General features: G+C 38.0%; 1 long non-coding RNA gene and 1 pseudogene across 2 annotated transcripts in view; both read right to left on the minus strand.

Annotated features, from left to right (window-relative positions):
- LOC311580524 overlaps nucleotides 1–24,990 on the minus strand; it is a 228,725-nt gene that overhangs the window by 132,729 nt on the left and 71,006 nt on the right. The window lies entirely within an intron of this gene.
- Nucleotides 2,677–2,886, minus strand: LOC311581169 (small ribosomal subunit protein eS27-like; annotated as a pseudogene). Its single transcript has one exon. The product of its transcript is annotated as a small ribosomal subunit protein eS27-like (transcript).

A 24,990-nucleotide genomic window follows, 5' to 3' on the forward strand; every position in this document is an offset into this window, starting at 1 on the left:
ATAGACATACACACCATACACACACACACACACACACACACACACACACACACACACACACACACACACACACACCAAAGAGCTAACAAACTAATACATGTCTACAAAGTATTATTCTGAAAGGGTAATGTGTCATTTATTATAAGCTGTCTCCTAATTTTAAATTTATTTTAGTTTTAGAGCAAGAAAGCCTCTTAACAAAACTCACTATTAAATTCTTCTTTAAAATCAAGGTCCTGGGTCTGCAAAATGCCTCATGGAGTAAAGGTCCTTGCTGGGCAAGCCTGGAAACTAAAATTTGATCCCCACAACCCACAGAAAATGTGGAAAGAGAGAACCAACTCCACAGAGTTATACTCTGAACTCCACAGGCAGACGATGGCATGTGGGCCCTTACACACATACACAAATAATAATAACAATAAACTGTTCAGAAAAGAAATAAATATATCTAACTCTTTTGGGAATTATAGTGTCCATTGCTTAGGGAGAACAGTGGCAAGCATACCATAATAGTTATGGTAAAAAAAAAAAAGTTTGGTAAAAATTGTAAAAAGGAATATACATAGGAAACTCCTGTGTGGAAAATAACTAGCTTTGGAGTCAGGCTGGCTTCAAGTTTGCACATTGGACTAACAGTGATTCACTGTGGTCACTCTCAACATGCAGCTCCCATGAGCTACCAACTCCTTAAAGACTTACGAAAATGCATCTAATTCCACCTAATTCCAACAGTGAAATATCAATAATTGGCCATTATAATTTATCTTCTTCCTTTTCCCCAAATTAAATGATTCATAAAACTCTTAACCATACATGTGAGTCTTATGGGATGTAAACTACATGAAGTCTACAGCCTATAGGAATTTAGGTATTGCCAGCTGTAATTACAGCCTGATTGCATTTCCCCTTTTGACATTCAGAGAATGGCTCTGGACCCTCGGGGCCGTCCGGCTCTTCTGAGGTAGCCAGTTTAATAGTGTACCTTTCCTAATTTGTATTTTCATTAGCTCATCACACTGGCATTGTTGAAAGCATGTAGATTGCATTTACAATTTACATGGCCATATGCTGCAGTCCCACATTTTAATTCTGTTTGTAGAAAGCTTTATGGAAAACATTTTGCTACAGCATTGTGAATGTACTTAGGAAGATTCACACGAGCCATGGTCACAGCTATGTCCCTGCCTTTACCACATGAAGTTGCCTTTTTTGCGGTACAGTTATGTTGTTAAAAGAGCAAAAGCTACAAATAGAACAGACACACTGAATTCAGGTAAATTTCCTTAAAGCTGTCCTGTGCCTTCTCTTATTCTGTTGAGAATGTGAAGAAAAATACCTTCAGATGTTTTGGGTACCTTTTGTCATCTTGACACAAAACAAAGTCACCTGGGATAAGGGACCCTCAATTGAAGAATTGCCTCAGTCAGATTGGCCTATAGGCATCTGTGAGGCATTTTGCTGATTAATGATTGATGTGGGTAGGCCAAACCCACTGTGGGCATTTCCGCATCAACCATGTGATTCTAGGTTATATAAGAAAGCATTCTGAGCATAAATTTCATCAAGTCTTAGAGTTCAGTACGTATATGATACCTGGACTGTGTTAAATATTTTAAATTCCTTTAAAAATCCTTTCTCTTTAAATCAAAAAAGCAAAGCTTGTATTAGCAGGAAGTGAAGACCAGAAGAATCTTGTACAGGTATTCTTAAAATATTGCCTATTTTCTTTAAGCCTTCACACATAGTCTAGCTGTTTTTGTCTTTGTCTAATATGGTAAGTAAATTATTGCTTTTGCTTCTTTGTGTTTTTGTTTAATTTTGTTTTGTTTAGTGAAGACTTGGACGGGACTAGCGCTGCTTTAAATAAATTTTCATCTTTCTGTCTGGCTATTTGGCTTGTTAGATTTTTGTTGTCTGACAATGAAAAGGAGAATTATTTAACAGATTGGCATCATCCTTGATGTACTGAGTAGTTACTTTGCAGAGTCTTTGACACTCAGTTCCTATCTTCAAAGCTCCTACTTTCAAATAAAGTAGAAAAGTAAAACTAAGACTTTCAATAAATATACATATTATTTCATAGATAGATGATAGATAGATGACAAATAGGTAGATTGATAGATAGATCATAGATAGGTGATAGATATTTAGATAGACAGACAGATAGATGATAAACTGAATACAATTTAGATTTTGAAGGACTTCAGGAAATATCTTCAAGTTAGCATAAGAATATGTGATAAATTTTCACTGGGTACCAGCCATACCGTTTGGTGGGTAAAAGTGCTTATCAGAAAAATTCCCCTTCAGCGTCCACACATGCACGAAAGCATGCACATGCTTCCTTTCCCCCACCGTGATACACACAGTAATAGTAAATATATGTTGGCTTGCTTGCTCGCTTGCTTTAAATGTACTGTCCATTGAAGTAGGCAGATGTCTCAAAAATGAAGAAGGCTTTGTGTTTTTCCACAAGACTGTGATATTTATTACGTTGTTTCCATGACTGATAGGGCTGAAGAGAAGATACCACATATACAAGGAAATGCCTGAAGACTCTCAGGGCTTGTGAGATAAAAGAAACATAACTGGCCTTTGTAACCTCAGCACCACAGACACATTGTACTTCTCCTATTTCAGATGTTTTTCTTTTCTATGTAGTATTTTTTTATATCCAAAATGTGTTTATTGGGGTGGCTTCCCCCTCGTCTTGAATTAGGTACTTTCAGTGCTGCTTCCTCCTGAAGGAGCATCCTTCTGTCAGCCTTGCTTTTCTTCCTGTAGGCTGACAGAGAACAGTGAAGCAGCCAATGCCAAGACTATCGTTTGTGCATGGCTAAAGACCATGGTGATTTTATAGCAACCTGGGCACTTCACATCCATAAAATAGGAATTGGGGCTCTGCACCAGGCACTTTTTCTTGTGTTCCTTCTTCTCTTCTGGAGAGGGATGAAGGAAATGCTTTGGGAGAGGTATGTTCTCATAGGGAGGTCATCAATGGTCACCTTCTACGTAATATTTTTAACCCTCTAACCTCAGCAAAACATTGTGCAAAAATCTGCTTGGTACCTGAAGTCCTAACTCAATTCATGACAGATTTTAGGACTACTTGTATAATCTGTGATGATCTGCAGGCTCCCAAGCTTCCCATGGTTTTTTTTTTTAAAGAAAACAAATTGCTTTAAGCAATTAAGGGTATCTCTGACACCATTCCACAATTGTGGTTGATATCTTTTCCACTTGTGCTTTTTCAAAAGACTTTAACAGGTAAGAAGCCTTACCCATTCTAAAAAAAGTCATACCCACAAGAAAGAAAAGAGCTTTCTGTTCCACCCAAATAAAGCCATCAGTGCACTTTTTATTTTGGTAAGATGTGGTCAAAAGAGTTTAATTATCTCCACTAACTAATGCTTTCTACAATAATAAAAAAGGTGGCAGATTTTGAAATTATTTTTATTAAAAGTATAGTATCTAATGCTACGTCCATTCTAAGTTCCAGGGACAGACCTGATTGGACTACAGAGGAAATGAAGAAGACAAAGATATATGGAAAGAAAGAAAAGAGAAGATGAAGTAAGGAAGGAAAGAAATAGAAGTGATAGCGGGACAGGCCTATTGCATGCAGCTGAACATGGAGATGAAGTTATTACATACAGATAGGTGTGGAGGCAAGATTTATGGATCCCAAGTTATACAGATGGATCAAGGAGGCAGGTTTTCCTATTTATGATAGGAGCAGTCTCTGTAGGGGAGCAGTCTTCAGGCAGTAAATATCTGGAAGAGAAAACTGTGGTGGACATTTTATACACACCCTATCAGCATCTACACATGGGCCAGACTCATTCTCATCTGAGATTCACCCTGAGAGAAGCCTTTTCCCTTCCTCCGTGGGTCTGAGCCTCTGGGTTCCTAGACACAGCTGTGGTCCTGTCAACAGTTCATTCACTGAGATGGCTCAGTGGATAAAGGTGCTTGCTTGCTGCCAACCTGGATGGCCTGAGTTCAGTTCCACCGGACCCATACAGCAGAAGAACTATCCTTCGCTTTGTTACCTGACATCTACATATGCACCATGGCAGAGACACCCTCACCTACAAAACACTCCTACCCAAATAAATAAAAAACTTAAAAAAAATTTTTTTTTCAGCCAGGCGTGGTGGCGCACGCCTTTAATCCCAGCACTTGAGAGGCAGAGACAGGCAGATTGCTGTGAGTTCGAGGCCAGCCTGGTCTACAAAGCGAGTCCAGGACAGCCAAGGCTACACAGAGAAACCCTGTCTCAAAAAAAATTTTTTTCCAATGGTATTAGAAATTCATAGAGGGAGGCCAGGAAAGAAAAACAGTAAAGGAAATATCCATGCTTTCCCAAAGTTACATGAACACAAATTTAAGGTTCAGCAGTATATTATAATTTCTCTGCCAACTAGAAAGATCATATCTCTATTATTCATTTATTCAGAGGGAAGGTATGCCTATCGTTGTACCAGCAGCTAGAAACTAGAAACTAGAAATGAGGGTTCAATAAAAATATCAAATAGCCCATCTCCTGAGAAACATAGACAGGAGGAACGTGGACACAGGATCATAGGGAAAAGTCCGTTCTAAAAATAAAAGTAAATATTGTATTCCCGGGCTTTTACTGATTTTCTGTCTCCTGAACATTAAATATCATTAATTTTCAATTTGTGGCTAAAATCTTGGTGGAATTTTAATAGTGACTACCATTGTCCACAAAATGGCGTAGAAGATTGGAGACTTGACTCAGTGGTTAAAAGGAGAGGGCCTGGACTTGACTTCCCAAGACCCACATGGTGGATCACAGTCATCTGTACCTGCAGGTAATCCAATGATCCTTCTGACATCCACAGGTACCAGGCACGTGCATGGTGCACAATATAAATAAAAATACATAATAAATGTATCTTTTAAAAACTAGATGATGTAGAACCTCTCAGTAGGGCATTTGGGTTTCTGTTATACAGACAATGCAAATGCCTTTAAAAAACTAAAGCCAATACAGGACACATTATTTCAGCAAGTATCCACAGGATCCTATCATCTGGATAAGTAACTAAAGAAAAAAAAAACATGATGTGAACTTTACTCAACAAAGGCTAAGAAAAATATTGAGCCTGAAGAGGTTCATCTGAAGTTGGGCAACCCACTGTTCGAAAACTTTGATTTCAGCCTTCACATGTGCAGTCACACGGTGTTTCGTATGGGTCAGTGGTCCCAACCACATGTCGCGCAAGGTGGTCACCATTATCAAAGGGGCATCTGGAGGTTGCCCAAGGTTAATGAGAATTCCATTCTTGAACATTTCATTGAAGAATGTGAGCTTCCTCTCATGTGTCTAGATCCGGTAAGGTGTCATTTTTATTAACCTAACCTGAAACTTTCCTGATTGTATGTTCTCCCTCTCCTCAAATAAAACCTCGAGATGAATAGTAAGAACTCTTAAGCTTTATATGAATGTGTATGGCATTATAAGCAACCATACATGATAGGTAGCAAAATAGAAATAAAGGTAATTTTTCAATGAAGTGCAGATAGTTGATTATATTTTGGCACCACTTAGTGAGCCATTAAATAAATTTAAAATATCCTGAAAACAGAATTAATAGTAACAAATTATTTTATATCCACTAAGTTTTGGAGTGCCTTGTTATGGTGAAAAAGTGGAATGGTATGCTATATTAAGCAACTATTTTTTTTCAATCCTTAGTTCTTTGATCTTTTTGAATATTCACTGGAGCTACACATTCCTTTGTTCTGAGAAAACTTTCCCATTCTTTTCTGTGCCCTCCTTTCTTTTTTTAGTTGTTCACACTGTTTTTATTTCTGCACGATGCTTTGATTTTTATTTGTGTTTGTTTTAACCCGGAAGAACTCCTTTGAGACTTTTCCTGCATGGCCAATGTCATGATCTCACTCAACTTTGATTTTTTTTTTCCCTGAGAATTCTCTAATTTCACCTTCCCCGTCAGGACAGTTTTGCTAGAGATAGGACAAAAGAGCCTTAGAATGTTGTCAGTATATTTTCTGTCAGACACTTCAAAGTTCTATATGAAAAATGAACAAATAAACAACTAAATTGACTAAATACTTTGAAATCTTCATACAAGTACTATATTTATATTATCCCCTACCTCCCTTATTCTCTCTCCAGGACTCCTCCTGTGTCCTTCCCTCTGTGTGTGTGTGTGTGTGTGTGTGTGTGTGTGTGTGTGTGTGTGTGTGTGTGTGTGTGTAATTCATGACATATTTCCCTCTATATGTAAACAATCTAATGAGTCCACTGCGTGTGGCTTGTAAGTACATGTTTTTAGGATGGCCACTTGGGACAGGGTGATATGAGGAGGTCATCTTGGCAAAACAGATTCTGCCCTTCTGTTACTCTCCCACTGCCTCACGCTGCCTCTTCTTGACTGACGTGTGTTTGGGGTCTATTCTATATACTACTAAGCTTCAGCGTATCTGTTGGATCCAAATCACCTTGCAACCTAAAAACTGAAACAGTAAACCACCTACCTGATATCACTCTTAACTGTCTCACAGGCAACTTATTACTTCTTTCCCTCCTTTGATTCCCAACCTTTCTAGAGTCCTCATTTTGTAAGTGCAGACATTATCCAAGCCGGAAGACAAGATGCCGTGCGTCTCTCCTGCCTCATTCTTATTTCTCTGCCCATAGAACCCACCGACAAGTGCTGTCATTTGCCCCTCACGTATTCCTCAGGCGCATTTGCTCCCCTCTCCCCCCACCTGCCTAGCTAAAAATGTCTTTCTCTAACACCTTCAGAGTAGATTAGGTTTTGACATATGCTTATATAACACTGTGTACATTTCTTTTTGTGTTGTTGATTGCCTTGTAATTAACTATTCTGTATCTGTCTTCTCTGCTACACTGCAAGTTCCAAGAAAATGGGAGTCATATTTTCTAGTGTAGTGCCACTTCTATTCTTGAAGACTGTTCCCTGAATGAACAAATGATGTGCAAATTAACTGTACTTCTGCCAAATTCTGAACATTGAAATAAGAGACTTTTCAAGGGACTAGGAGGTGGTTATGCACTTAAGAATACACACTACTCTTCCAGAGGACCCAAACTCAGTTCCCAGCACCCATATTGGGTGTCCACAACTGCCTATAACTTTAACTTCATGGAACCCAACTCTATCTTTCAGGGTTTGCAGGGTCTGCACCCGTGCTCTGTGTGTGTGTGTGTGTGTGTGTGTGTGTGTGTGTGTGTGTGTGTGTGTGTGTGTGTGACTGTGTGTGTGTGTCTATGTGTGTGTGATTTCATCCAAATGAAAATAAAATGTTTTTTAAAACTAGGAGAGCCTGGTTTTGATATTTGAAATATGTATAGGGTTTTTGTACAACAATCTTACATTATTCCACAAAAAAATTCTCTATGAAAATAAATAAAAACTTAGAACAGAAAGGATATTTTACACTCTCTTAACTCTCTATCCAGAAATAAAACTGTCCCTTGCCCTGAGCTAGGATACACGAGACGTGTGGCCACTTTTCATACAAGCTTCTTGAAACTTCATATCAAGCATGACATGTGGAAGACATTCCATGCTGTAGCAAAGATTTTAATCGGGACAATGAATAGATTTGTTTTACCACATATTTAATACAAATTTTAAGTGTAAATAGATCTGAAAATACACGTGACAGTAACAATCTTGCTTTTCGAGATGTCTCTTAATATCTATTGAACAGGGGCTGGAGTGATGGCTCAGTGGATAGGGCACTTACCATACTTTCAGAAGACCTGAATTCAAATTTCAGCACTCACATGTATATAGCTCCGAGATCTAACATTCTCACATAAACATACATGCAAGCAAGACACTAATGCACATAAAATAAAGTAAATGATATTTTTAATGACTGGACAGAAAACTAACATGGTTGTTTTTGGTGGTGGTGGTGAGTTTTGTTTTTAGGGAAAAGAAATCTGTTTTCATTGTTTCTTTTTTTTCTTAGTTTTAGTTTAAAATAGATCATTCTCTCCTAAAATCCTAACCATGGTTTCCTTCCCTCCTCCACTAGTTCCCCACCATCTGGCTCTCTCCACTTCCCCTCGGTTTCCCTTCAGAAAAAAACAAAACAAAACAAAACATAAAAACAGATCTTCTAGAGACAACAGACAGACAGAACAAAACAAAATACAATAAAATAAGGTGAAATTCCTCTTACAGAGTTTGGACAAGGCAACCAATCTGAGAAAAGATGTGTCAAGAGCAACAAAAGAGTCAGAGATACACCCGCTCCAATTGGTAGAAGTCCCACAAGAACACCAAGCCAACAGCCATAACACATACGCAGAGGACTTTGTACTGGTACAGACCCATGCAGGGTCCCAGCTTCCCTCCTCACGGTCTGTGAGCCCATGAGAGCACGGCTCAATTGATTCAATGGGCCATGCAGAAAACTTACATGATTTACACACATGATCTAGTGTCTTACGTCGTTTTCATCATGCACGTCTCTGAATATGCTAAGTAGCCATGGAAGCACCACAAATCACGAATGATACTAAGTAATTTATCACTGGAGAATTTAGCTGTTGAACACACCAATGTGTTTTAAGGACCAAAAACTGAATGCAGCTTAGAAGCACATTTGGGCCACATACAAACCTAAGCACAAATTATCAAGTAGGGACTGGAGAAAGAGCTTCCAGCTGTCAACTGTGCCTTAGTGGGAGGAGATTGTTCTGGAGAAGGGAAGAGCCTCATGTGGACTCCGGAGTAGCGATTTTATTGAACTACATCTGGCAGTAGCTGTTTTTCTTTCCGCTCGGCACCCATTGCATTTTCCTACCTACTCTGCTTGGATACATTAAGAACTGGTTCATAAGATACATAACCTCTGTCAGTTTTTCTCTAAGCATGTGTGATTTAATTATATTCTGGGAAGAGAATAAGGCAAACGCAACGTTTGGTGATTTCATTTTTTAATGTTTTGTTTTGGCAGATGGGATTGACCCCAGATCCTAATACAGGCTAAGTAATCACTGTTCCCCTGACCTACATTATCAGCCCTCCAGAAAGAGAAATTCTTATATATTCAAGTAGGTCTTCCCACATGGTGGAAGGAAAAACCCTCTCACAAGGTGTGTACACACACACCCACACAGTTAAATGAGAAATAAGTGTGTGTGTGTGTGTGTGTGTGTGTGTGTGTGTTTGTGCGCGCGTGCATGCGTGGGTGCATGCACGTGTACATGTGCACCTATGTGGATATATGTCTATGTGTGTGTGTGTGTGCCTATATGTGATGTACGTCTGTATATGTATATGATTGACTATGTGTGACATATGTCTGCGTATATGTGTGAGTGCTTATATGTGATGTATGTCTGTGTATGTGTGTGTATGTGTGTGAGTGCCTATGTGTGATGTATGTCTGTGTATGTGTGTGAGTACCTATGTGTGATGTATGTCTGTATGTGTGTGTATGTGTGTGAGTGCCTATGTGTGATGTATGTCTGTATGTGTGTATGTGCCTATATGTGATGTATGTCTGTGTATGTGTGTGAGTGCCTATATGTGATGTATGTCTGTGTATGTGTGTGAGTGCCTATATGTGATGTATGTCTGTGTATGTGTGTGTATGTGTGTGAGTGCCTATGTGTGATATATGTCTGTGTATGTGTGTGAGTGCCTATGTGTGATGTATGTCTGTATGTCTGTGTATGTGTGTGAGTGCCTATGTGTGATGTATGTCTGTGTATGTGTGTGAGTGCCTATGTGTGATGTATGTCTGTATGTCTGTGTATGTGTGTGAGTGCCTATGTGTGATGTATGTCAGTATGTCTGTGTATGTGTGTGAGTGCCTATGTGTGATGTATGTCAGTATGTCTGTGTATGTGTGAGAGTGCCTATGTGTGATGTATGTCTGTATGTCTGTGTATGTGTGTGAGTGCCTATGTGTGATGTATGTCTGTGTATGTGTGTGAGTGCCTATGTGTGATGTATGTCAGTATGTCTGTGTATGTGTGTGAGTGCCTATGTGTGATGTATGTCAGTATGTCTGTGTATGTGTGTGAGTGCCTATGTGTGATGTATGTCTGTATGTCTGTGTATGTGTGTGAGTGCCTATGTGTGATGTATGTCTGTGTATGTGTGTGAGTGCCTATATGTGATGTATGTCTGTATGTCTGTGTATGTGTGTGAGTGCCTATGTGTGATGTACGTCTGTATGTGTGTGTGAGTGCCTATGTGTGATGTATGTCTGTATGTGTGTGTGAGTGCCCTGGTGCACAAGTGGAGGTCAGAGGACAACTTCAGATATCTGTCCTCACCTTCCTCCTTGCTTGAGACAAGGACTCTTTGTTGATTGCAACTGTGTAAAACACGATTGCTGACCACTGGGGATCAGTTTTCTCCTTCCACCTTGAGAGTTCCTGAAATTGTACCCAGGTTGTGAGATTTGGTGGCAAGCTCATTTATCTATGAGGCCATCAGGATGATCCCAAAAATAAGACTTTTCTACTTTCTTGTCATAAACATTACGTTTCTGTTTGTCCATTTAAACTTTGGGTGGAGAATGTTATCAGTTTAAACCTATTTAACAGCACATGATTTTCATAATATTAACTGTAAGGCAGGAGTGTCACCATTATCTCGCCTGATGGAAGGAGCTAGGGAGGGCCAAACTCAGCCTTCCTTTCTTTCACTTTCTTCCTTGTATTCTTTTGGGGACTTGGGAGAGGTCAGGGAACAGCTCAGAACTCATGCATGCTAGGCACACTTTACACCACAACGTGGTTTTTTGAAATTTATGACATTCTAGTAAGCAGTTTTGAAATTATAAAAAGATACACTCAAGTTTCTTGAACCCAATTTCTAACCATTACATGCGTGCTTAAAAGAACTTGTATTTATTGGCATGGACACATGCTGGCGAGGTCATATTTGAAGTGGATGTTTTAATAGTTATAATTGAGTGAATTAATAAAAAATGTTAGCCCGCGCCACCGCGGTACCGAGTCGAGGGCAAAGGACTGCAGATTAACTCATGCACACACACACTATAACACAGCGGGTCCTTCGTGCTAAGAGAGCAGCAGCCACAGCAGCAGCAACCATGGCAGTGGCTTATTATTCTTGTCCCAAAGTTCCAAAGAGCCTTCTTATAGGCAGCAAGACAGGAATCCTCCTCCCAGGTGAAATCCCTCAAGAGGTAATCGCACACAGGAGGAAAGGTCTCGAAGAAGAGAGGGGCACGTTCTCAGAGCAGTAAACATGACTAGCTAACCAAGATAAAACACAGACGTGGAAGCTGCTAGAAACAGGACATGAAACAGCAAAACAGGCAGGCAGCCCAGTCAGGGCTGGTTCCTCCTACAAATGTTCAAAAATCCTTTATATTCCTACCACAATATTGTAGCTCATGATAACGTAGGAAGGCCATTAAATGGAAAAACAGAAAATATGAGATGGTGGTTTTACTTTAAGTTCTATAACCTAATCCTATGACCAGGACCTTATTATTATCGGGCAACACAATCATGTTCAGAGATAAAAGTATAAGCAAAGCAAATAGCTACCAACAGCCTCCTGAACGTGAAGCCAAAGACACGTTTCTGCCACCTATACCCACTAGAAAGGGACTGGACCTGGGAATGGAGAACAAGCACTTGATACAATTCTAGAGAAAAAAAAAAGATTAGGAAAAGGTGCAAAGCTCTGAAGCCAAGAAAGATTTGGGAATAAAGATGATATACCAGGAATTTTTTTCCTTTTTTTAAATTTAATTTTATTAATTTATTCATATTACATCTCAATGGTTAATCCCTCCTTTGTATCCTCCCATTCCTCCCTCCCTCCCATTTTCCCCTTACTCCCCTCCCCTAGGACTGTGACTGAGGGGGACTTCCTCCCCCTGTATATGCTCATAGGGTATCAAGTCTCTTCTTGGTAGCCTGCTGTCCTTCCTCTGAGTGCCATGAGTGCCACCAAGTCTCCCCATTCAGGGGACGTTATACCAGGAAAATTTGAAGAGAATATAAGAATAGCTTAAGTATCGCAAAATTTCAGGAAACTTGGTAGATAAAGAATTTTCAGATAAAAAGTAAGAACTAAGGAGAACTTACTTGAGTTCAATTAATACCTGAGTTAAAAGGCGTAGTTTTAAATTTAAAATAAAACAAATACAATTTAACAAGAAATTTAATTGTCAAGTGTTTGCCTTTGATGAGTATCAAAAATGCTATATTTTCTAATAACAACTGTAAAATCACGTCATATATTTCATTCTTTGATCCCAGGATAGGAATCAGGAAGAGAACAAATGAATCTAAATTCAAAACATATTATGACATTTTCTGCTACTTCAAAGCACAACTATCACACAATTCCCAGGTGGCAGGTACGGTTTGTGGCCATTGCATTTCTTCAGAGAACGCCTCAGTGGTAGTAAACTATGGGTTAGCTGATTCTTAAAACATTCTTCTTCTTGTAAGATAGTGAACAGAAAGCTAAAAAGAAAAAAAAAACCCATAGTGTAACACTCTCTGAAGTGTGCAAAATAAACTATGTTTGACTTCTATGCTATTATGAGATGGATAAGGTTAAAATAACTTCTAGATACTTTCTTCAACAGTTATGTAAATAAGGCAATAATATTAGAAAGCATAGAACATGATATTGGACCATTGTAATTGTGATATCTATTAACTTTTTAATAGAACAATGCATATATTGATGGGTAGGGAAAAATATGACATATGAGCTCATTGGCACAGGAGACAACTTCCTGAACAGAACGCCACCAGCTTAGGCTCTAAGATCAAAAATTAATAAATGGGAACTCATGAAACTAAAAAGCTTCTGTAAGGCAAAGAACACTGTCAACAGAACAAAGGAACAGCTTACAGACTGGGAGAAGATCTTCACCAACCTTACATCTAACAGGGCTAATAACCAAAATATATAAAGAACTCTGGAAATTAAACACCACCAAACCAAATAATCTAACTTAAAAATGGGGTACAAAACTAAACAGGATTCTCAACAAATGGCCTAAAAACACTTAAAGAAATGCTCACAGTCCCTAGTCATCAGAGAAATGCAAACCAAAACCACTCTGAGGTTCCACCTTACATCTGTCAGAATGGCTAAAGTAAAAGAATTCAAGTGACAGCACATGTTGGTGAGGATGTGGAAACAGGGGAACACACCTCCATTGCTGACGGGAGTGCAAAATTGTACAACCACTTTGGAAATCAATCTGGCCCTTTCTCAGAAAATTGGAAATAGTTCTACCTCAAGACCCAGCTATACCACTCATCAGTATATATCCGAAAGATGCTCCATCATACAAGAAGAACATTTGCTCAACTGTGTTCATAGCAGCTTTATTCATAATAGCCAGAATCTGGAAGCAACCTAGATGTCCCTCAACCAAAGACTGGATAAGGAAACTGTGGTGTATTTACACAATGGAATACTACTCAGCTATTAAAAAAAAAAAAAAACAAGGAAATCTTGAAATTTGCAGGCAAATGGGTTGAACTAGAAACAATCATCCTGAGTGAGGTAACCCAGACCCAGAAAGACATGCATGGGCTATACTCACTTATAATCAGATATTAGCCACATAATGCAGGAGAGCCACACTACAATACAGAGACATACAGAAGCTAAATAACAAGGAGGACCCTAGGAAGAATGCTTAATTCTCATTTAGAAGGGCAAATAGAATAGACACCGGAAGTGGCTGAAGAGAAGGAAAGGACCAGCGCCTATCTTAGAGATCCTCTGAAAGACTCCACCCAGCAGGAGAATCAAAGCAGATGCTTAGACTCACAGCCAAACTTCAGGGTGGAGCACAGGGAGCCTTGTGGAAGAGTTAGGGGATAAAAGCTCCACAAGGAGACCATTGAAGCCAACAAATCTGCGATGGGGGCTGCAGAAAACTGATGCACCAACCAAGGACCATGCAAGGTGAGGACTCAGATCCTCTGATGGAGTTGCTAGGCAGCAGAGTTTCCTTATGAGTCCCATAATATGGGGAGTAGGGGCTACTTCTGACATGGACTCTGGTGACCACTCAATGATCACATATAGTATCACAGAGGAAGAGGAAGCAGGCAGTCTAGATGAGACTTGGTAGGCTGAGTGCCACGGACCCTCTCAGTCGAGTAGAGGTCCTTGGGACCGGGAGTTCTCGAAGCGTCGGTGGACAAAGATAGGTGAAGTGACACTCAGATCAAACTCTCCTGTGTTTGACTCTGTTTGTCACTTCGCCTGTCTTTGTCCACCGATGCTTCGAGCACTCCCCTTCCCAAGGACCTATACCCGACTGAGACGGGCCGCGACAGCTGAGCTAAGATGGTAAGGCAGGAGGATTCCCCCTTTCTGAGGACGAAGGGAGGGAGGAGTTGGGATGAGGAAGGGAAGGTGAGACCCAGAAGTGATGCGAGATGGGGCTACAATCGGGATGTAAAGTGAACAAGTTAAAAATTAAAATAAAGAAAAAATTAACTTGAGAAGCAAAAAGGGAGACATTTTTATTCCTAAAGCATGTGGTTCACCTGTACCTTAAAGACTGAAATTGATTACCACCTGGTCTTAAGCACATGTCTGTATTTCATGTCTTAGGTTACCTCTGAGTTAAGTTTATTCTATGAGTCTTATACATATAATAGCTGGGAAGCATTGTTAAGTTCTTTAGAGATGTGAATAACAGACATGTGGTTTTCATCTAACTATTTGTTGAATTGTTGAAGTATGGCTTCACATAGAGTCCCTTTTAATTTTGCTTTAATATCCAAACAGAACAAACAATAATAGCAACATGATTTGGCATCTGTGTAAAGGACATGCCACCAGGTACTCCCTGTTTTCTCTTGGCTTCTACTTGCTTTGACTATATAACACGTAAGTTCTTGGGAAGCCCAAGGGTGTTTAAAGAATATACTTACAATTGTTAAACGACCAGTGTCAAATACATATTTTAAATTAAAAATACCTTTACTTTCTCTTATTACACCTTCATTTAAGTGTATAACTTCCTAAAGTTAGAAAGTACAACTACCAAAAAATTCTATGAAAGGATGGGTTAAAACTTTTTTGTTGTTGTAAATCATCATTGTTTTTAAAGAATACCTTCTCACTGCTTCTTACTGCTTCCTTGCTATGGGGGCCAAATAATCCTGACTCCCAGAACTCTCAGAACTCCCAGAACCATATACAGTGGAAAGAGAAAAACAGCTTTATAAACTTGTCTATGGACCATCCTGGCATGTGTGCATGAACACACACACACACACACACACACACACACACACACATACATACAAACATAGGAATATATGCACATACATACAGACACATGCATACACATACAAACACACATGCAGACACATATGCGCAATTACAAAACTCTCTAAAACTAACTACACATTGTTTAATCCTTCCCACTTGAACTTTCAACAAAAAAATCAGTGGCAGTTTGAACCACAAGTCCTCCCTCGTGTGCATTTCACTTCTGCTGTCTCATTTATTTACTAAAGTTGTTCTCAATACTTCTGAGATCAACTCAGTTTAAAGTAAGTGCTTCAAATAGCATCAGTATAAACAGTTCAAGGTGATTTGAGGACTGGTTAAAAGAGAGAGAGACAGAGAGACAGACAGAGAGACAGAGAGACATACAGAGAGACAGAGAGAGAGAAAGAGAGAGAGAGAGAGAGAGAGAGAGAGAGAGAGAGAGAGGGAGGGAGGGAGAGGGAGAGGGAGGGAGGAGCCAAAGGAGTGATATATCAAGTTTTAAGAAGTGAAAAACAAGTAGTTCCTTTAATTTGGTTTGTCTCGCATGTATTTGTGTCACTAGCAATGGCGTATTTTCATTTAAAACACATTACTTATTTGACATCATCCTATGTCCAATATGTGTCAAATTTTACTTTCCTGACTTGTTTGAACTGTAACTTGTTTATAATAAAAAGTAATTCTGTGCTTTCAGACTTGTGTTCAAAGTTCGCATTTTATGCTAGAACATTAACTAGTTTGGTGCCCCGTGCAATAGATTTATTTATTTAGCATTAGTATATATTCTCAAGCACTGGGGCTTCATGAATATAACTAATATTGACTACTATGGAACTTAATGTGCTTAATTAAATAAATCTCAGTTTCTAATATAGGTAACTATAATGTGTGACTAGTACTACAAATTTCAGTTTTAAGGGAAAAATACATTTTCTACCAGCTCAAAGATAAAAGGGAAACATTTATCTTGTGTGTTATCTAATAGGCCTTTCAGAACTAGAGACCACAGGAGGCAAGGCTAACAAAATTAATATGCAAAGAAGCTCAACACTGGGGACCTATAATTTTCTTGCAAATGGTTTCACTTTAAGGATGAAACAACACAAGACAATACCAATTTCTTTCTCTTTTTTTTGCAAATAGATGAAGCTTTTAAAAAAATTAACACATGACAGCAGGTGGGAAGAGTCTAGACAAGTGGATGTTCAAAGTCAAGGGAATCCAAATTTGATTTGTGTTGACATTTTACAAACTAATTTGAATACGCTGGTATTTTTTTTTTTAAATCAACTTGGGTACGTATACTCAGTTAATCTAGGATTGTCTGTCTGTCAGACTGGAACCCAACACTCGGTAGACTATTACAGATGTTATATATTTACAAACATAAATCTGCCAAATAACATGATGACTTTTAAAAAATGCTTACCTGTAATTTTATCTGTGATGAGCATTTTACCTAAGACATTTTTACTCCTGAGTTTATCATTTAACACAAAATTAATGCTTCTAATTACAAATATCCTATATGTAGGAGCAGATAAATGATGTAGAAATCTATTTCAAATATTTACCCTACCTAGATTTTGAAGGAAATACACAGAAAATAGTGTATTAATGCTTTAAACAAACTTTGCTATTCTGTCCATCTTCAAGTGCAGGGAGTTCAAACATTTTTGCTTCCGGTTAGGGAATTTACTCATTTTTAAATGTTGTTTCATGTTTCCTCCAAATCTGGTAGCAATATATACAGGTAAATTTTCTTTTAGCAAAGATCTCCCTGAAAAGTTAAATGTGTTTCTTTCTTAAGAAGGGTTAGCTGCTACTATATGCAGCATTAATTTGGAACTGCCAGGAAATTTCTGTTTAATTTGACATTGTAAAAACTGGACTTTCAATTCAATCTTTCATTTCAACTGTCTTTCATACTTTGATTTCCTGATATGTTGAAAAATAACCTGTGTTCATACTATAAGCTAGTTTATATATTAAACTAAACTTTATATTAATCTTTTTACACTAAAAAAAAAAAGATAGACAACAAACTCACTTGTATTTTGGCCTTACATTCTTGTCTGAATGTATGATTATATTTATCAGTTAATGATTTTTATGTTAAATAGCATTAACATATATTCAAAAGATATAGAGGTTTTATTGTTTTCATAATTAGCTTTAAAATGATTAATTCAATGAATATTGACATATTTTTCTAAATGTAAGAAAAACAACATTCTTTATCTTTATCACTCTGCATTAGTTTTGATACTCTCCCTTAAACACACCAAACACACCTTTGCCTCTCAAGGGTGAATTTACAATTAAAGATATTAATATACCCGATTAATGTAGTGTAATGCCATGTTCTACAATAGTATTCTAGAAAAGTCTAAATGAATCATACCCCAGGGAAGACTTGATGCTATCAATTTGAAGTGTTTAATATACATTTATTTAAATGTGAAGTTGCACTTTGCCTGAGGAATGAGTATTTAAATTGACAGCCTAATAAAATTCCTAAGTAATGTAGTCTTTTCCCCCATTTACTTATTAGTCATATTTTAAAATCATTCATTTACAGACACCAGAAAAGTATGCGAACTAATTGTTTAGGGATATAATAATTGTTTAGGGAATTAAATGTTAATTTTATGGCTATCTTTTTTTCATCATAAATATAGAGATTTGATCTTCAATCCTGCTTCTTGACGCAAACAAAAATCCTTGGCTAAACACTCCAGATGAGTGTTTGAATGACTGAATATTTTAGACAAATAATACAGTATGAACATCATGTAAAATTACCTAAGGTTCACAGTCAAATTTCCATTCTTGAGCAAAAACAAAGACTTTATTATATAATTGTAAAACAATGTTTCTGAGACTCAATTTGTTTTCTAAATTCTCTTTTATAGAGAAATTTAAATTAAAATATCACATTAATATGCTTTAGCCTACCCTCATAATTTATGGGCCTTGATAAATTTAATTGTTGTAGACATCATAAAATTAAATTATTGTTCATGATATCAAATTAGTTGTTCATTATTTTTCATAGTTTTAAATGTGGGAATCCAATAGAGAAAACTGTTTCAGCTTTTCCAATCAAATAATTACAAATCCATTTTCCTTACATTTTAAACAAAACAGAAATTGTCTTAATTACCTGAGCAAGTAAGGATTCCAAATTCATTAATTAAACATGCATCATTCATATACCCTGGTGTAGTCTCATCAAGAATTTTCTCCTAACCGAAATCAATGAAAATATAGGCTGTGAGTGTGACTCGGTGGTAAGGCACTTACTGCGCATGTGCAAAACCCTGAGCTCAATTACCAGCACCACAAACGTATATTACTAAAGCATCAGCAAGCAACGTGTGCTGAATTACCACATTGCTTGTAGCACATTAGGTTTAATCTAGTGGGATTCCCCGTGTGGATGGTTTGAATCAGTTTGGGCACTCTTTCTGTCCTATTTTGGGGTTGTCCGGTCCGGAAACCTATTGTGTGCACAGTTATCCGTCCAGTATAAACTTCACCTTTCAAGAGCTGCTTCCCGTAACCGTGATTTGGTGAACACTACCTTCAGAGGTCTTTGATTGCACCTAAGTGGTCCTATGTGTTTCTCTAGTTCATTACAAGCCTTCTTTTCTCTCCATCATCTTCTATTTGGCCTAATCCATTCCATGCCAGGTACAAGCAAATTTCGGGATTTGTGTCCACTGCTTTAGCCAGACAAACGTCATGGTCTCACGAGAAGATTGTATTCCTGGTTGCCAGAGATATGGCTGAGCTGCTAAGGGATTAGCAGCCTTCGTTACTCTTACACAGGACCTGTGTTTGATTCCCAGCATTCACACAGCATCTCACCCCCATCTGTAACTCCGTTTCTAGGCAATCCGATGTCCTCTTATGTGGTCCAAAAAAATGCGTGTTGGCCAAATACTCATATGCATTACAAATTTTAAATAATTCCTTTTAAAATAAAAACTTATTTCCCCTCACTCAGAAAAGGCCCCACTACTTTCTTTTCACTCTTCCTAACCAATTCTTCCAGATTTTGACACACCTCACTGCTTCTTCTCCATTCTTCTCCTTATTTGACCCAGAAGAAGATCACTGCGGTTAGTGATATCAGGAACAGAAGAAAAAATTTCCAATCTTACCTGTGGGCTTACTACATAAGAATGCAAACGCTTAAGACAAGCCAGTTTCCTTTCAAGCTTTAAAAAAGTTATTTTCATCGAAAAACATTGACATCTAACTTAGTTTTGTGTAGAAGCAATCAAATTCTCTTGTTTCAATAATGAAGTGTTTTTTTTTTATTGTAAGATAGCAGAGCACTCTCTGCCACCAAAATTTCATGACATACTTTAAAAAAAAATGTTCCCAGGACTATCTTTAAGTTTCTTTGACTTTTTCCTGAATACCTTTCCATCAGTATTTATGAAAGCATATGGAATATCTCCAACATAGATACTAAAACCAAGGAAATAATGTTTTGCATACACATGCTAATAATCCAGTGGTTTAAAATATTATTAGCCTTTCCAAATATTGATCTGTATCTACATACTATCTGGCTGAAAGCTAACTGTCCATTTCATAATTCTTCTAAGTGATAAAACTCTTTCAAACATATCTGGAGCACATCGGACTTCTTTGCAGCGCCACAGTTTTACATGAGAGTTCTTGCAGGAGTAGATTCAAATGCATGTATGCTTTCATAAAGTTCATCATTTCCCTGGGTTTGAAAAAATGTCAAGATAAAAAGATATCCCCCTCATGGCTAAGAAATGCAGCACCAAAATGCCTCCCTGGAATCATATAGTGTGACTCTGATAACAAATGTATAATTCACAACAATGTTGGGTTAAATAAATGTTGCTGTTAGTATAGTGTAATTTTCTTTGGTGATAAATGCTACTGACTTGCTATTTACTTTTCAATTGATTTTATTTGCCAAATTATATACCAAACAGTCCCATGGGCTTACTGAATATATGGGGGTTAACAATGAAAAATGTGCATAGTTTTAGTACCAACTTTGCAAATTGCCTTAATAATAGCTGGTATAATGTAATAGTATTTTCAACCAGTACTTTTAATTTCTAGCTCATAAAGCCTTTTCATTGAACCCCAAGGGTGTAGCTATAAAAGTTAAGATTTAATTTTGTATATAATGTAGCTTAAATTAGCTTTAAAGCAATAGGAAAAAAAAAAACATGCGGTTACAAAAGACAGGCTGAAATTGTTATCATGATATGAATTTCTGTTAACAAAATTAATTACTATTTCTATTGTAGCATAATTTGTGGTAGAAATTTTTAGACTATTCAGGAATTACATTTTAAATCTCACTTTTGAAACCATGGCAAACATATGGGGAAACTTTTAAGGGCAGATGTAAAGAAGCCGTGCACCAATATACTTTAAGTATCCAGGTACATCATGAAGGAAAACAGAAATACTTGAATAATGTTAATGTTATAGAATACCTTCCCTCTCCAGTCTCTTACTGATTTCTTGTTCACTGAGCTATGAACTTCCCCGTGGCGCTTTCTACTGAACATAAGGAATGTACGTCTACCGGTGCGGACCTTTAAAGTTGACAGTAAGTTCCTATTTGTGACTTCATTCACCCTTTTGTGAGAGTTTACAGCAACTCTCAACATCTCAGTTTCATTTGTAGATATACTTATTACCTTGCCGAATACCAATGGTTCAGGATGAGGAAGTCATGCCAGGTGCACAGTATGTTTTTGTATGGATGTCAGAGTGTAATCTTCAGGGTGCATTGTATGAGAAAGAATCTATTTTCAATTTTTAACGAAATGAAAGAAGAGAAAAATTATGGTTTAGTTATGAGACTATTGGGTGGGTGCAGTCATTCCTCACAGTTGCCAGAAATTGTTAATGTCACTTTTGACAAACTTCATTCTATTAAATGTGTGGTGGTAGCTATATGTAGCTTTAGTTTGTGTTTCCTAATGACTTCTGAAATCCATCACTTACTTTCCAGCAACGTTTTTTCTTCACTGGAGCACTGTTATCATTTAGTTAAAAAACATAAATATTTCATACTAATTTTCAAGTGGAAAAAAATGTAATCTAAGAAAACTCACAAGTGCTTATACAATGGTCAGTCTTAAGTTTTGGGTTTTTTATGTGTTTGAGTGTTTTGCTACATGTAGTTATACACCATGTCCGTGCTTAGAGCCCATGGAAGCCAGTGATGGGCCTTGGATGCCCTGAGACTGGAATTACAAATGGTTGTGAGCTGCTATGTAGATGCTGAGAGTTGAACCCTCCAGGTCCTCTGGTAGAGCAGCCAGTGCTCTTAAAATCTAAGGCAGTTCTTTATCCCTATGAATGATTTCTTCTTTCTTTCTTTATATATATAAGTTTTTGGCTTTGGCTTTGGCTTTTTTGAGTAGTCCTGGCTGGTCTGGACTCTCTTTGTAGACCAGGCTGGCTTCAACTCCCAGAAAGCCGCCTGCCTCTGCCTCCCAGTGCTGGGATTAAAGGAGTTCACCACCACACCAGGATGATTGGTTGATTTTAGTACACGGCATAGCTTAAGTATCACCAACAAATTCACGTCAATCATTAGCAGCATTTGAAGTGCTAAGTAATCTGTAACTTGCACCTTTCCAAATTTTTTTTTCTAGAAAGTTATTTTCTTAGAATTTTAAGGAGTTTGGGCATTGAAATCATTCCAAGAACAAATGTACTTTCTGCTTACAGCTAAAACCTATTTAAAAGAAGTTATTCAATAAGGCATAATTATTCTCAGAGAAGCAAATCATGGCTCTATGTGGCCTTTAATATAGTATTTAATGTGTGCCAAACTGGATTGTTTCTTATTTGAAGCACACACTTAAACAGAATCCATTTCTCAATAAACTTTTAAAAATTAAGTGAACCAAAAAAATGTGAAGTATAGGTCCATATTTTGAAACGACATTGCAGTTTTGCTCTTTATTATTTAAATTTTGCCTGTATTCCCTTATGTTTTAAGGTTTGTCACATTTCAACATGGAATAGGTAAAATAACACAGAAGCAAATATCGCTGTTGTAAACTCCAGTCTCTCTGTTTTAGAGCTGTAGTCGACTAGTTATAGTAGATGACACTGGTTAGTCTGAGCAAGTCACATCAGACTGTAAGGTCTCGTTCTCCAATTCTCTGTGTGAGAGTGTATGTGCTTGGCACAGGGTCTCCCTATGGGGCTACAAGGCCTGACTCTCACCTCGAAATTCTTACACAGAATAATTGCAAGTTGTAAATTTAGGTGTCATATTCAGCTTTAAAAATGTTTTAAAAGTTACTAAGTAAGCCAACATTTTCTTCCCCTCAGGATTGTTGCTTTTCAACTCTTTCAAATTACTCTGTATTTCTCTAAAATGGAAATTGTTATATTACTTAACACTAAAGCAAATGTTGGAGTTCAGCGCACAGACCTAAAAAAAGACAGTGGGTGAATTTAAAAATATCTTCAAACACGTTTTTAAACTTTAACATTTAGTCAGTGAGGGACAGATCCATGACCAAAAAAAAAAAAAAAAAATCTTCAATTATATCCAATAGGCGTGGGAAATGGTCAAATCTTATTTCTCTTAAAGGAACAAAACATTTGGCATGCTTCTCATCTTGCTATTTCAAACTACGAAAAGTGTTTCAAAGTTGCTGTTATTATATTCAAGATTGCTTTAGAAAGATGGCTTTCCGAAGGATATAAAGAATGTGCTCTCAGCAGAATTTGAGAGCAGCAGAGCGCCCAGCCATGTTCCGAAGGAGATGCTTCTATAGTGGAACCCAGCGGCCTCTCAGGCCTGGCTGTGAGCTTACTAACTAAAAAAGCCTGAAGTGGCATTAATTTATTACCAGTCTGGGGTTATTTTCTTCTCCTTACTCATTTTTTTTCCGGTGGGGGGAGGTTCGTCTGTAAGCGAACATTTAATTTGTTTAGTTGCTGTGATTATGCCCCGGTCACATTTGGCAATGGGAAAGATCTGGAAAGCTTAGAGGGAATACATTATGGTGCCATAAATTTGAGATGGAAGTATGTTTTGGTATTTCTGCCAGGAATATCAGATAACAAGTTACTGTTTGAAAATCTGCTTTTCCAGTCTGCACTGCTCGTTCAGAGGTGGGTGGCCCCACAGCAGTCCATCCTCCAGAGGACAATCGCTATTCCTGATGTGCCCTATGTTTCTGCCTCTCTTGCTGACCAAGGGAAAGAGGTGGGGCTTGAACGCAAGGTTTCAGGGGCTTTCTGAACCTTAATTGGTTTTATGAATAAACCTGGAGCTTAGTTGTTTATTGTTGCTGTTGTTTGGTTGGTTTTTTTTTTCTTTGTCTTCTCTTACACCAGTATATATTTCTTATCACCATAACATTTCATTCTGGCTGAGTATGGTGGCTCAGGACCAGCACTTGAGAGACAGAGACAAATGGATCTCTGTAAGTTTGAAGCCAATCTGGTCTGTGAGAAGTTCCAGAATAGTCAGGGCTATATAGTAAGACATTGCCTCAAAAAACTGAAAGAAAGAAAGAGGAAAGAAGAAAGGAAGAACAAATAAACAAAGGAAAAGAGAGAGATGAGAGAATGGATGGAAGGAATATGAGGGATGGAGGGAGAGAGAGGACAGAGACGGAGGCAAAGATAGAGAGAGAGGGAGAGGGAGAGAAGGAGGGAGGGAGGGAGGGAATAGAGAGACAGAGACAGAGAAGGAGAGAGAGTCAGAGAGACAGAGACAGAGACAGAGAGAGATGCAGAAAGACAGAAAAAGACAGAGAGGAGAGAGAGAGAGAGAGAGAGAGAGAGAGAGAGAGAGAGAGAGAGAGAGAGAGAGAGAGAGAGAGAGAGAGAAATCCTGCTCTGGAAATAATTCAACACCTGAGCTAAGATACTCTCATTCTTTCAGCCCTAGACCATGAAGAATGTGGTACTGATCTGTGTCTGCATCCTGGCTTCTGCAAGATAAAGAGGCATTCAGACATAAAGACTGTAATTCCCATGAAGAGACAAAAACAAATGATGTGGTTCAAGGAGAAGTTGTTACAAGCAGAGATGCATTCCTGGTGCTGTGCCGAGAGCTGCAAGCATTCTGTGCCCAGCTGAATCTGCCTGACAGCAGACAGTTGCTAATTCCGTGTCTCCGTGAGTTATCCGACTCACAAGTGTTTATTGTGAAAAGATATGCTGCCTGGCAACAGCTTTAACATGGTGCAACTGATTTTTTTTTCTCTGCACTTCTAAAAAAGATGTTTTATTCATCAGTCGCCTTCCTTTGCTTATTTGTGTGTGTGCACCCTCCTTTTCTGTATTAAATTTCACTTTCTGGTCCTGAACATCTCTCTTTGTGTCTATGCAAAAATGTGCCATTGTTTACTTTTTATGCACATTTGCATTAATACAAGGCTGGATACTGGGTGGACCCTTCCCTGTCATGTGAGAACCAAGTAGCCAGCACTGAGAACTACATTAGGCATGAGCATTCAAGAGGTTTCTAAAACATGGGCACATTAAGAAGCCAGCAGGAAAGAGGGTGTGACACTTGGGTTTGACCACTTCACTACTGAATTGTATTCTGGCAATATAGAAAAAAATATATCAGATGTGAATGAGGTGGTTTTGGACTACAAGGTTTTGGTATTTAAAGCCATTAGGCAATGCTTTTATA

This window comes from Acomys minous, assembly GCF_964271855.1.
Source record: "Acomys minous genome assembly, chromosome: 13".
Taxonomy (NCBI): domain Eukaryota; kingdom Metazoa; phylum Chordata; class Mammalia; order Rodentia; family Muridae; genus Acomys; species Acomys minous.